The sequence below is a fragment of the Varanus komodoensis genome, unplaced genomic scaffold, assembly GCF_004798865.1.
Source record: "Varanus komodoensis strain SLA01 unplaced genomic scaffold, ASM479886v1 scaffold15, whole genome shotgun sequence".
NCBI classification, from domain to species: Eukaryota; Metazoa; Chordata; class Lepidosauria; order Squamata; family Varanidae; genus Varanus; species Varanus komodoensis.
The window spans coordinates 14,651,878-14,665,599 of NW_025335440.1; the positions used below are offsets into that span (position 1 = coordinate 14,651,878).

Sequence of the window (13,722 nt, forward strand, 5' to 3'; positions counted from 1 at the left end):
CTTTCAAGGGGTATTAGACAAATTTATAGAGGAGTGGTTTTCTGATGGCTGTTGTCATGATAGCAAAATGTAACATACAGGTCATCATGCAACTGAATAATACTTTCTGAGGAACAACAGCAGGGCAAGGCTATTGCCTACGACTAGAACTTCATGCATACTGTGCTATAATGGTATTGTTTTGACAGGTTTCAGAATTTGGATAAAAATATCAGACCTGACAGATACCCATTGACCTGCAACAAGATTACATTGAAAAACAAGATCCTAGTCCATTAGACTACAACATAAAATTAAGTGATATGTTAAAATGACTCTAATTCTTTAGTCAGTGAGCCTATGGGGCTCTCTGGGTGGTTACAACAACTTGACAACTCTGGTGATTATTGATACATGGAATAGAACAGTTCACATAAAGGCACTATTAAAATAAATCTATTAAAACATCCAATTAAAAGGTTTTCACCTGGCGCTGGAAGGAAACAATGATTGTGTCAAGTGTATTTGCTTATCTTGTTACCTAAGAGCTGGTTTTTTAACCTGGAACTTCCCAGATGTGTTGCACTACGACTTCCATAATGGTTAGGGGATGATGGGCATTCCCAGTCCATCATAGCTGGAGGGTACTGGTTTAGGTAAGAGTGCTTAAGAGTCTTAACTGCAGAAGTAAAGGATGTAACTTTGGGTGATACTCATAAACACAAGCACAACCATTAAGCTTTTATCACAATAGAGAATATGATAAAAATGACATTAATGATTATTTTATTTGTATTACTATGTTGAATATGGTTTATATTGATTCCCCACCTCTCCCTGTTATATTAATCATGAATTTATGCTTTTTGTGTATAAGTCTGCTTTTTATAGCGGGAAGAAATGCATGAATACAATATGACTACTACTAATAGGTTAAAATTGATTCAGGTGTAAATGTTGAAGTGTTTATATTAAGATTTTGTTTTAAAAACTTGTTTTCTTAAGAGCAACATTGAATGTAAGGTTATTTAACTCTCCCCCCCCCCCTCAAAAAAGTCTTATTTAGTGAAGGTTCAATGAAATGAATGGGGCTTAAAGTATGATGACTTTGGCTATATCCCTTGATCTCTGTCTAACTGTCAGAAAACTCGTACCTTATGTGATGTTCCCAGGCATTATTCCATCAAAGACTAACCAGGATGAATCCTGCTTAGCTTTAATAACATTATAGTGTCATGTTTCCTCTGTCTATTCTTTGGGACTCTTGCCAGATATTTCTTGAGGGGAAATAGTGGTACATTCAAATCAAAATGAATATTGATGATGGGCTTTCATTCTACTTACAAAGAACGATAAGCCACTCATTTAATGATGAAACACCAACAAAAGAAACAGCAAGAAAGTGACCCCACCCCCCCAAAAAAGCCTCCAGTAGGATCCCGTAATTCCAAATGACTGCAAATACACTCTGAAATAAGAGGCAGATTGTACTTCCCTAGTATAACCCCAAGAGGATTCTTAATGCTGTGGTGTCACCATGAGAAAGGCCCTGGATTGAATTAGCTTCTTGCATTCCAGCATACTTCAAACTCTGAGAAAAGCAAAAGCTGGACCTTTTGAAGAATGGATAATAGTTATGCTTGTCGGACTTGAGCCACTAAACACTTTTCCACCCATGCTGGTGAGTCCTTATGGCAGCAGCACTGCTACTTCCTGCAGAACTCTCCTCGACATACTGCGGCATCTCATGACCCAGTGGGCAGGGAAGACGTGGGTTGCCACTTTCAGTTTGTGGATATTAACCCCTTTATTATTTGCTCTGCATGATTTCAGCTTTAAGAGGTAGATGTTACTTCATTGCCAAAATGTTCTTAACTACTTAAGTATTCCATTATACATATTACTATTAGTTAATATATGACTTCTTTAAGTTTGAAGTCAAAATTAAGAATAAATTGATATCTGAGTATATTTAAATAATAACAATGTGAATGTATTTCTAAGGCTTTAATATATATAATCCAGTGCAATCTAATTTATATTGATGAAAACATTAAAATTGTAAAAATGTGACAATTAAAAAGAAGTGATTTGTTTTTTCCCCATGTTAGTAAAATAAATAAATAAAATAAAACAGTTTTATCCCTGGGATTTTATCCAATAAAAACTATTCCTAGTAGTTAGTGTGACCATTTTCTGCTGAATTAATGTAACCTTATGATAGGCTTGTTGATTTACTACTTTTTACAGCAACTCCCAAATTACAGGTGTGTCTGCGTGTTTTATGAACTGTTAATCCTTTACTTTCCTTGTATATTTAAATGTTGACTCTGTTTCATGTATTTTTGGTCTTCGGTGCTGGTGCTATTAAAGATAAATCAGTAAAATGGCACCATTTTGCAGTTCTGGTAACTAATGAATTGGTGATATATATTTCTGAATTCTATTTTCAGTGTTCACTCATATTCTCATTTAATTATGTAAAGCATTGTAAATAATCACTCCACTTTCAGAGATCTCACTAGAACAGGAATGTCAGCCATGGTGATCTGGCTTGGTTCCAGGCTGGGTAATTATGTTCTGTTATTCTAAATTCCTTCTGCAGTTTCAACTGGGTATGACTATTATTTATTTACATAGAGATGCATATGAATGTTTGCTCTTTGGCAGTGGAGTACTGTTTCCTGCACAAAACAGCAAAATCTTAACCACTTCCCAAATTATACAGTATCTTGTGCACAAAAGGCAAATGCTAAGTGGAGCATAGGCTAATGGGTATCAAAGAACAGGTGGAGTCTCAGAAGATTATAATGGTGAAGAAAAGGTGGTGAAGCATACAAGACAGTCCTCTACCAGTGTAAAAAGGAGAAAGAATGCTTTAGCAAAGAAAGACAGAGAATACAATTGTAACCATTAAAGGTGGAGTGATTGGAATAGGACAAACTAAAGAGTGAAAGCAAAAATTTCTATGTTAGAGTTTCTTGTTGATGTTGTTTAACGGCTGACTTGTAATTGGCATATCCAATATGGATATATTGACTCTAAAACCAAGTGTGGAAGCTAGGATCACTGACACCTTCTACTTAAGGGGATATCTTTGTCCTTGTAGCTGTTTTACTACATTTTATGAAGTATTGAAGGTAAACTAATATTAGGCTTAACATTCATCCCAAGGATTTTTAGAAGCCTTAATTAGTATAAGTTACAAAATAGTGGCCAGTTGAAATTTAAGGTGGGCAGCAATGTAAAGTTTGTATGAAATACGTTATGAAACCAAACTTGCTAGCCATATTGCACTAAATGATGCATACATTTGAATCTAAATCAGTTTCCTATGATACCACTGCTTGAACAAATTGAAATTTAAAATCCAAAATGGCTTCTAAAGTCACTTCATCTCAGTTAAAGCTGAAATGTATGTATCATTTTTCTTAACACAACTGTGAAACTTTTACAACCTTTTACAGCGTATAGCTTACTTCACCAGGTGCATGTCATGCATCTTACTTGCTATTCATAGCTGCAGGTGTTATATATGCATAGTTCTGAAATCTGATTAGAAGTCTATAAATGCTTTAAGTAAATAAAATCTGTTAAGTTTACATTATATGAGTGTTATGAAACCAGATGGTATAGTTCTGATTCTTTAAGGTTTGCAAGCAAGAGTTCTCACAAGCATTGAAGCAGCACTCAACATGTTTATAGTAATAGGGAAAAATAATGAATATAGTGAGTGGATTCCAATTCTTGTGAATAGGAAGCTGTGAATGGCTTGGTGAGATAATTCCTAATGGTTAGGACCCCTAGGATATGGAATGGGCTTCCAAGGGAGGTAGTTGAGGCCCCATCAGTGAGGGTGTTCAAAGAAAGATTGGACAATCACATGTTGGTGATTACGTGAGCACATCCTGCTGGAACTGGGGGTCAAACAAGATGGGCCAGGAGGCCCCTTCCAACTCACTTTGTTTCTATAATTTATATTTCCCCTTCCCATTTTATATTTAACTACCGGGACATTTTTTGTTTGGAAAACCTATGTATTTCCTCAAAGTTGATTGCTTTTCTTCTGCTTAATAATGACATTTTTCTTTTTAAAGCAAACAACTTACCACAGATGTTTCTTTTCATAAGCAAAATAAATATATATCTGGAAGCAAGCACCATTTCCGATCTTCTTGCTATCTATCCCATTAACCTATGGGTGGATGCAAGTCAAATTAGAAATATGTCTTATTAAGTTAAGTGATCCTTAGTATTAAGTAAATGCACATAGGATCGCAGCCTAAGTTACACAGTTGGCCCATCAATTCATTATTGTCTACAAAGATAATACCAGGGCTGAACCGAGGACATCTCTTTTTAAAGCACATGATCTACCTTCCATAGTCCTACCTCTGGGCCTAGTGGGCTTCATCATATTGCTCCTATCTGTTGCCAGTTACCTGAAAAAGCAAGTGAAACTATATGAAGAAAATGTTAGCAGAAATCTAGATATGTAAATCAGGATTAGTTTTATGAAATTTGAAAATGCAAAATCCATTTACAAATCAAATCTAGTTTTATTTTGTCATTTCCTACTTGAAAAGCTATTTCTTTGAAAGTAAGCTGTGCAGCTATCTATGTGTCTTGGCTTTTTGCCCAGGTTGCACGTTTCCTTAATGATAGTGGATTGATCCAAAGCAGTAGAGCATGAGCAAGGATACATGCTTTGCACGTGCATCTACAAGATGAAAGGTCTAATTAAATGGGTGTTGCATGCATGTGAATGGGATTTAAGCAGTCCCAAATCTATACATGGCATCTACTGCTGGCAGAGAACAGCCCTTTCCTCTTCACATGCTGTATTGCCACGATCCACTTTCAAATGTATTGTGTTGTGACCCCGATTTAAATAATAGTAGGAACAACATGCTGTGCATATTCCCACAATTACAAATGTGTGAAAAAATGATAGACAAATGATAGATAGGAGAAACTGAAAGTTATCTGTTTTGTTTGAACTACATGTAATTTCAGAGATTATGCCTGCAAGTGAATTTTATCTTGTATTTGTAATACCGCTGTTACTTTACTCTCAGGTCTGTTTTCAGCATTACTTTTATCAGTTTGTCTTAAAGATGTTACTGTAACCAAGTTTGCCAATGCTCTAGAGAGTAAGTCCCATTGAGTAGCAGATTAATAAAACAATACATTTCTATTGTTCTTTCTATCTCCTTAAAACAATCAAGAATCGATGGAATTCATTATGATTCTTCCTGTTGTGGTATACTAGTGGCAATTTCTAAATTTGGTATTTTTAATTTTTGATTGGCAGCCTTTCTGCCAAAGTTATGCAGTTTGTTAGTGTTTGGTTCCATTGCAGTGGAAGGAATTAAAAGTTTTTATTTTTACTTACTTTATTCAGTTACATTGATTCAAATTAAAAATTATTCCAATTAAAATAATTCCAATTATTCCAAATTTAAAATTTATTATACTTGTTTTTATGTACCTGCCAGGTCACTGTTTGTTTAAGGTTGTTATTTAGTTGTTTATGTTTGTTTTGTTTATTTTTTGTTTTTTTAGTTGGCTCAGGAGCTAGACTGCTGAAATGTGTTGTTATTGAAATGTATTATGATTGTTTTGCTATTTTATTGTATTTCTTATCTGAGAGCCAAATTGACTGTGGAGGATGATATAGAAAAACATGTATGTATGTATGTATGTATGTATGCATGTATTAATAAATTCCATATACAAGACTTCTAGTTGAACAGCCAATGCACAATTTAAATAATGCATTTGTGCCACATTTATCTTTGAGAATACAGCATGGCTTATGACATCTAAAAGCAAGCAGTTGATCAAAAACCTTAAAGTACATCTAAAATATATGGTTCTAAAAGCAACCATATGCAGCAAAAGTGAAATCAAACATACCTTGTAAAAGGAAACCGTACTGAAATAATTATGTACTAAAGTTACTGGAACCTGGCCAAGAAGGATCTGTGGAAGTAAAACAATCTTACTTGAGCTGCCAAATAAATAAATCTGTGAATAAATGATACAGGCAGTGTTGGAGATCTATTCATAAGTACTCTTGTGATATCCTTGGTAGAGCATTACCTATTTATCAGTGTCAGTACAGGACCAGGGAGACCCATGTTCAAATCTGCACTTAACCATAAAGTGTGGTGTGTAAATTTGAGCTAGTAGTTGTCTTTCAGCATACCTACTTCATAGAGTAGTTGAGAATATAAAATAACGGGCACTTTGTACACTACCCTGGACTTCTTGGGATAAACATAGAATGGATAAATTTAAAATACTGGCATTGGAGCTTACCTTTTAACAGGTATGAAGTTGCCACTTATTTATTCAAAGTAGTATGGTTCCATTATTTATATATATAAAAAGGTTTCCATAGCAGCTTATACATATTAGTAGAATAACAGTTTCTGCCTTCAGATGTACAATTAATAACAGATCTTTTGGACTACAGCTCCCAGCATTCATGACCATTGGTTTTGTTTGCTGATACTTACGGCAGAGTCTTTAAATTTAAATTCTAAATGTCTGGATGGTACCAGTTTGGAAGAGGCTGATCTAAGAGACATTACACAAGAGCAGAAAGAATGGGATGACAAGTAAAACAAGCATACTCAGCTACTATGTCGTAAACTTACAATTCTTGAAGCACAAGGAAGGCAGAAACAATACTAATGGCATGTGGCACCACAACCTACACTTGTGCAAGAAATGGTCCAGGAAAAAAGGCCTCAGTCCAGAGTATTTCATAACAACTGCATAAGTGTGCAGTCTGCAAAGATTACTTCTGCTGAACAAATGATCGGTGCTGTCACATTACAGTTGTTGAGGGGAGGCAAATGCCTATAATTGTGCTTCCTATTTTCTAAAAACAGGTAATCATAGCTGAAACAAATCACATATCTGATGTGGTGCAGAAGATGTAGGCACATATCTACACTTATGTGCACATATGCATGCATATGCACATCAACGCAAACATATGCAAACTAGGTACCCTTTGACTGATGGCTGAACTATATCCAGAACTTCATTTTGGTTTCAGTCTAGATTGCTTTAGCTGAATGCGTTTGTAGGGATATAGGAACTGGTATGCTGGATTAAACTCACCAGTATACTGTGCTTACCATTTGTGAGTTGTGAAGGTTCATTTGATGGTGATGTGTGTGCCCTCTTCTGTACATGATATTCAGAGATAGAATGTCTCTGAACATGCAAGTGAATTGTATGAAACAAATTCTTTTAAGATACCCTTTTCCTGATAGCCATCACAATGTTCTGAAGCAGTGAGTTTGATACGTTCCATTTGTTCAGTTATGTGTGAAATGAGAGACAGCATGCACTTTAGCATCTTAGTCACTGAATATTACTGAGAAGTACTGCAGTCCAAAAATGTATTCGGTCTTCCCCTCTTCACTTCTGTCAAAGGTGCTTGTAATGCTTTTATGCAGGTGCTTGTATTCTACCCTAAGTTTCTTGTCTTGTAGTGGTTGCTGTTCTTGGTATTCAGTAATTACTATTCTTACGTACTTTTTTAGCATGCCAGTCTTCATGCTGAGGCCTATATCTCATTTAGGTTGGCCAAGCTAATATAGGATATGTTGTTCAGATGTTTTAGACTAAAAATTTCATAAACTTTGACCATAGGCCATGCTGGCTGAGGCTTATAGGAGTTGTGGGACAAAATATCTGGAGGCACAAGTTTCTTTATTAATGTTTTAATAAATAAATAAAAATAAAATATAAGGCTAGCCAAGTTGCATCAGCAGATTGTGGCATACCTAGCCAGAAGATGGGAAGGCCTGTGGGCCTGACTCTTGTGTAGAGACAGACCAGCATTCCCGCCTGCATATCCTGCACTGTGTTGCTGCCTTCACCATGGGTCAGAGATTAAATACATAGCCAGATATAAGGCACAAAGGGATGCATGTGTGTGCCATTGCTTGAACAATTCAGTACTCTCCTCATAGCGTATACTGCATATTTTCTATCTCAGTTCTACCATTAATGGATCTATTTGGATTGTCAGATTCAATTACTTCACATTTCCTTTTTAAGAATTTTTTAAAAGTAACAAACAACTGAAGTCGGTAGGATTTGCTTTCATATGAATGTGTCTATGATCATGGTCCTAGTCAGGATTCTTAAGACGTCAGCTACCTTTTTCTCCTCCTCAAGGTTCTTGAACATTTTATTTCAACACATATGTGCTGTTTTTCTATCAAGAAATAGCCTCAGAGCAGCTTGCAATCAGTAGGAAAACAGTTTCATATAACAATAAAAAGCAGTGCATGGCATGTCGGGAACATCTTCATCTACTGTTTTCCTGCTTCATTCTGGAACTGTGGACTGTATGAAAAATCATAGCTGTACAGTGTTTCTTCCTTTTTATCATACCATCTCTGTACAAATTCTCTCTCACACACACCCCCACCCACCCACCCACCTCTGTTTCCCATACACTCACAAAAATAGATCCTTCTAAATACAGAAGCTGTCAAAATCGCCCCCAAAGGCACATTTAGTTGTAAGTCTAGCCACATGTTTGCTATGCTGTCCAATATATAACCCAATAGGATCTCCCTCCAAATAAATGGCTATGGTACAAAGCAGGGAAGAAACCTCTGTTCTTCTGCACAAGGCAGACAAAAGTGCTTCCTCTTCCACTCTCTTGCATCTGGGAGTATCCCTCCTTCCTCTCTCTCGCTGGTTATGTGAAGCAACATTCCCTTCCTTGGAGAAAGAAGCTTTAGGATATGCAGCTCTGTTGGCACACTAAAGCAGATCCTAAGGTACATGAGCATCAGACAATAAGGTTGTCTGCTGCAGTGCTGGACAGCTGTTTTAAGAAGCCACCTCCATGGGGAATAGGATAGACTTGGCAACGGGATGAAATGCTTTCCTACAACAAACCAAAGATGCTAAATTATAATTTGGTAAGGTGATGATCTATTGCAAGCAGCATAATTTACCATTTCCCTTAGGAGTTGTTTGAAACAGGAAACTGTTCTTATTCCTTTGTTGAACTGCTTTTCTTTTGGAGTAAAAGAAAGGTTTCATTTCACATTCTGTCACCATCTTTTGCACTTGCATGTAGTCTTGGTTTCTCTAACTTCATTTTGATACTAGAGTAATTGTAGTTTTCTGTATTACACAGTATGAAAACATTAACATTTTCTTCAGTGCTTCTTTGCATGACAGCAGCAATTTCAAGTCTGAGAAGCATCTTAGAGCTGCTGAAAAGCAAAATGCTCAATGCTGCAGCTTTCTGTACAAACAGAAATCGGCAGGTGGGGACAGAATTCCTACTGTATCAGTGTGGCACTTTAATGTGTGACTTGTGCCAGGACATTCTACTAGTACAGCACAGTGGGTGGATGATACTGTTGATGCTGCTGTAGGTTGTTAGTGAGGTATTAAAGTGCTATGGAAGTGTGATATGAATGCTTCATTCGTGCACCATACAAAATAATTTTGATACCCTGCTTATGAACATTTATTTATCATATTATGACTGTTCCAGAGGTAGGGGAATGTCAAACCCTCCTTGCTCCATTTCCTGCATATGCAGGATCACACCCAAATGAACACTGAAGGCTTTAAAGTACAGGCAGCAGCTGGGCTCAAGGCACTTTAACAAAGGAGAAAAGGAGGCTTTGCTCCAATTTAATTTTTTTTTGCCTAATGTACCTTTAGGGCAAGGAGCATCTCCTTCCTCAGAAGTGCCCTCAGTTCCCAACTTCTGCAGGGGAATTAGCAGGAGCTCCCCTCAGAATACTTTCTAGTTCCTCCTCCCACCTCTCATTACATTGGGTAGCTCCCATACCCCAAGCCTCTGTCTCCCTGATTTCAGTGCTGCCCACTCCTCAAGTCTTCAGCTCAGTGGCTTCTGGCATGGCTCTTGGGAAGCCAGGTTTGCTGGTGGTGCCCCTGAGACCTGTGCCTCTTCTGCAAGCACGTCACATCCTGTCTCCCAGCTGCTTCCCCATCCATGTTGCCCTACCTTCCTCATTGCTTTCTGACACTTTTTCTTTCCTTTCTGCTGCCACATCTTCAGACAAAGGTAGCTTGAACAAGGGGTGAGCAGTTGCAGCAATGGCTCTTGTTTAGATGTGTGAGCATGGCTGTTCTGGAAGCTTTTGTGGAGAATGGACAGGCTGTAGCACTGTAGGGTCTGTCATAGTCCTTTACTGGTCTGGCTGATCTCCCTGCAACTTCCTCCCTTGGCTTGATCTTGATGTAGACATACTGAATCCCATTTTAAGGTTCCTGTCTGGTTTTTCTGAGGTCATCCACTGACATTCCCATTTATGTTTCATGAGGAGATACTGATAGACTTGTTTTGTTTGCTCAGGTTTTATTATTGTTTTACATTATCCCATTAAAATAAATGATATATAGAAAGGGAGGTATTAATTATTTAATTTCTGTATCATCTAATAGTTAAAAATGTCTGGGTGGTTTGCAACAATTTCTCTGAAAATTTTCTTCATCCATTACGTAACTGATGATATATTACTTCTACAAGATGTGATAATGGTCACTGTTTCGAATGATGATGAAGATAGTTTATTTCATTTCTATACTACTCAGTAGCTGAAGCACTCTAGGCAGTTTATAATAGTGCAGATGGTTCTGGTTGGCCTTGGAAAACAGATTGGACAAATTTCATGAAGGGCTAGTTTATAAACAGCTGTGATACCTGTGGTGGCTGATTTTACCACATGCCTGTGCATGTAGTAGAGATTGCCATCATTTTCATGCCTTGCCTATTCCATAAGCTCCTCTTCCAACCACAGCCCAGGCACAATGGCTGCTCCTCTGAGATAGCCATCCCTGTTTCTCTCATCCAGAAACGCTCCCATGTGACCTCCCCCAGCCCCTCCTTCCTTCTTGGAATTGGTGTGCTGAGCCTCTTGAACTTGAGCCGATGACCTCTCCCTGGGATGCCCTGTCCACTTCTGCTGACAAGTGTAAAGGCACGAAGCTTCTGTGCTTGTTAGCTGGAGCAGCTTGGGACATGCTGTGGTGAGCTCTTGCGAGGCTGCCAGCCTGACCCGCTTACTTCCTGAGTCTCAGGAAGAGATTGGGACAAGATGGTGGCCTCGTGAGAGCTCATCACAGTCATGCCCATGCCATTGCTGGGATCCAGACTAGGGGAGGGGGAACAGGGGGGCTCTTGAGTGGCAAGTGGGTTGCAGAACAAGGCCTCTGGGCCATATGTGGCTCATGTTGGGCCACCCTGGCTCAGATTAAACATTGATATATATTGAAGGAAGCAGTTTGCGCAGAAGTACAGCAAACATGCTAGAGCCTTGTGATTGCTGATTTAGATAGCTTACTTGATTCTGAAACATTAATGGCTGTCATTTGATTCAATTTTTTCCTCTCCTTGTTCCTGTCTAGTATCACAGCATCTCTGAAGTCTACATAAATCTTTGACCTCCATCATCTTAAGTCCCTGACAATCTTTGAAGTAGGTGTTTTTGATCTTGTTTTGGTTGTCTAATTTGTTATTTTGACCTGCCCCTTAATTAGTGTAAAATAATCATATGTATATAAAACTCAGTTGCTAGAATCCATCTGCTGATTGCAGACAGCTTTCAGTTTGCTACAATGTTTGGAGGGAGCATATAGATTAGAAACCTAGTATAGCCAAGAATCTGGTGTGGCCCCAAAGGCAAGTTCCTGGAGACAAGCCAGCTATTCCGGAAACAGAGGCATGGTATTCTGGTAGAATATTCCTCATAAACATAATATAAACATTCATTAAAGAAAGCACTTATTTGAATCAGCATAGGTACCATCAAAGAGCAGGATGGCAGTTGTAATAATAATAATAGACAGTGAGATCCTGTAGGACATACAACTAGGTAGCTAAAAATGCATATCCTATTCTGTACAGTACAATATTTAGTATACAATAATAGAAGAACAGTCATCCAAGTCAGTGAATATTATAAAGTAAACAATACACTGAAGTAAAAACTTGCAAAAACTACATATAAGGACCATCATATAAAGAATGAAATGCTACTGTCAATGTAATTGATAGAAGTAGACTGAAAATTTCCATAGTTAAAACCATGGGAAAATAACTGTACCAGATTATAAAAACATCAAATATTTAAGTGTTTGCCAATACATTGTGGGCTGGATCTTCAAAGATTTGAAGAAGCAGAAAAAACACTAGACTAGGTTTTCCGTGGTTTATTCAGTTGCCATAAAACAACAAGGATTACTTACGTTATTTTCTCAAGAAAAAAACTAAGCACAGGTAAGGAAGTTTTCTGCCCTTGTGTCCACAAGACATGTTTTCAAAATGCTATTATTTTTTTAATTGAAATACTAGAGCTAAAACTATGTTCTTCCAAGTACCATTTTGTATGTTGACTGATGCCTGCTTTTTAGTTGTATCAAGGGAATGTGAATTGCCTTTCTCTAACTTGTCACATAGTTAAAGTTTGTTTTATGTTGTGTTGCATAGTAAGTTCTTAATGGAGAGCAGGCCATTGATTTTTTTTTCCATCTCAAAAGCCTCTTTTGAATACTGTTAAGTATTCTTAAAATTTACAGATCATCAGAAGTTTTTTTTGTTTTTTTTTTAGGAAGGAAATCACATAAACTCTGCTGTACACTGATGTGTGTACATCTGCTTAAAAGACTATTGGAATGACAGTCATTAATCATGCTTAGGAAGACTGTGTTGATTCTCTTGCTAGGTAAAACTAATTAATTTGGCTTCTATTGATTTTGTTACCTAGTACATCATGTAAAATCATTCACAGTTTTCTTAGTATAAAGACAACATATTTTCTCTCTCTTGCTACTGCTAAAAGAATGTGTGTACTTCACCCAAGATGGAAACAGTTCTGAATAAACTGATTTTATATTTTCAAAAATGTGGGATTAAACTCACCAGCCTTTCTTCATCCTAGCAGCCCTCAGGGCAGCTCTAAGTGGAACCTGAAACCATCATATCATCCATTAAAAGATTTATTTGAATGTTTGCAGACTCATTAGCCTCAATATTATGATTGCTCAAATACCATGATTTAAATAATGTAAGGTGTTTCTCTTCCCCTCCTTCCAAACCCTGCTTTTGTGACATCTTGCCTGAGGATGAGATCTGAACATTTCAAAAGTTTGCACTGTTTTAGTGATCTTTTAGTTGACCTAGTAACGTATTGCATTAATAAAGGTTTGAAATTTTGCTTATGGGCAACATTACTATCTTTACTTTTTATAATGGATGTAATAGAAATATATCATTATAGATTATGAACTACCAAGGGTTTTTTAGCATCATCTATGAATCCAAAAGTATTGTGTGATTTGTATTTACTGTGAGTTTGGTGGATTGATGTCCCTGCATTTGTTCAGCTGATTGAACTGAGTGGTCTTCAGGCATTATCTCAATAAGTTGAACTTTTATGTTTTAAGTTATTCACAGAATTACTGTTTGAAGCTATACAAATAATGTTTTATTTCTCATCCTGTTTCCAAGAAAGTCAGAGTGATAGCTTATCTTCACAAAAACTTAGGCTTGTGAGATCAGAACAGGAACATAGGAAGTTGCCTTATACGGGAAGGGAAGCCATTGGTCTATCTAGCTTGGTATGTTCTACCCTGAATAGCTAGTGATTCTCTAGGATTTCAGAAAGGAGTTTCACATGGAGCTAACTGGAGTTTTTCCTGGGTTGAACCTAGGGCTTC

General features: G+C 37.2%; 1 protein-coding gene across 12 annotated transcripts in view; it reads left to right on the forward strand.

Annotated features, from left to right (window-relative positions):
• Positions 1–13,722, forward strand: part of ZMYND11 (zinc finger MYND-type containing 11) — a 98,742-nt gene that overhangs the window by 14,107 nt on the left and 70,913 nt on the right. For 8 of the 12 annotated variants that reach the window (XM_044424734.1, XM_044424735.1, XM_044424737.1 and 5 more), the window contains exon 2: positions 11,413–11,482. The exons of 1 other annotated variant lie outside the window; for it this stretch is intronic. The gene's annotated coding sequence lies outside the window, so the exon portion shown is untranslated. Of the gene's footprint in view, positions 1–1,557; positions 1,661–11,412; positions 11,483–12,614; positions 12,729–13,722 lie in introns of all 12 variants that reach the window. 3 more of the 12 variants (XM_044424728.1, XM_044424732.1, XM_044424729.1) reach the window with 2 other exon arrangements.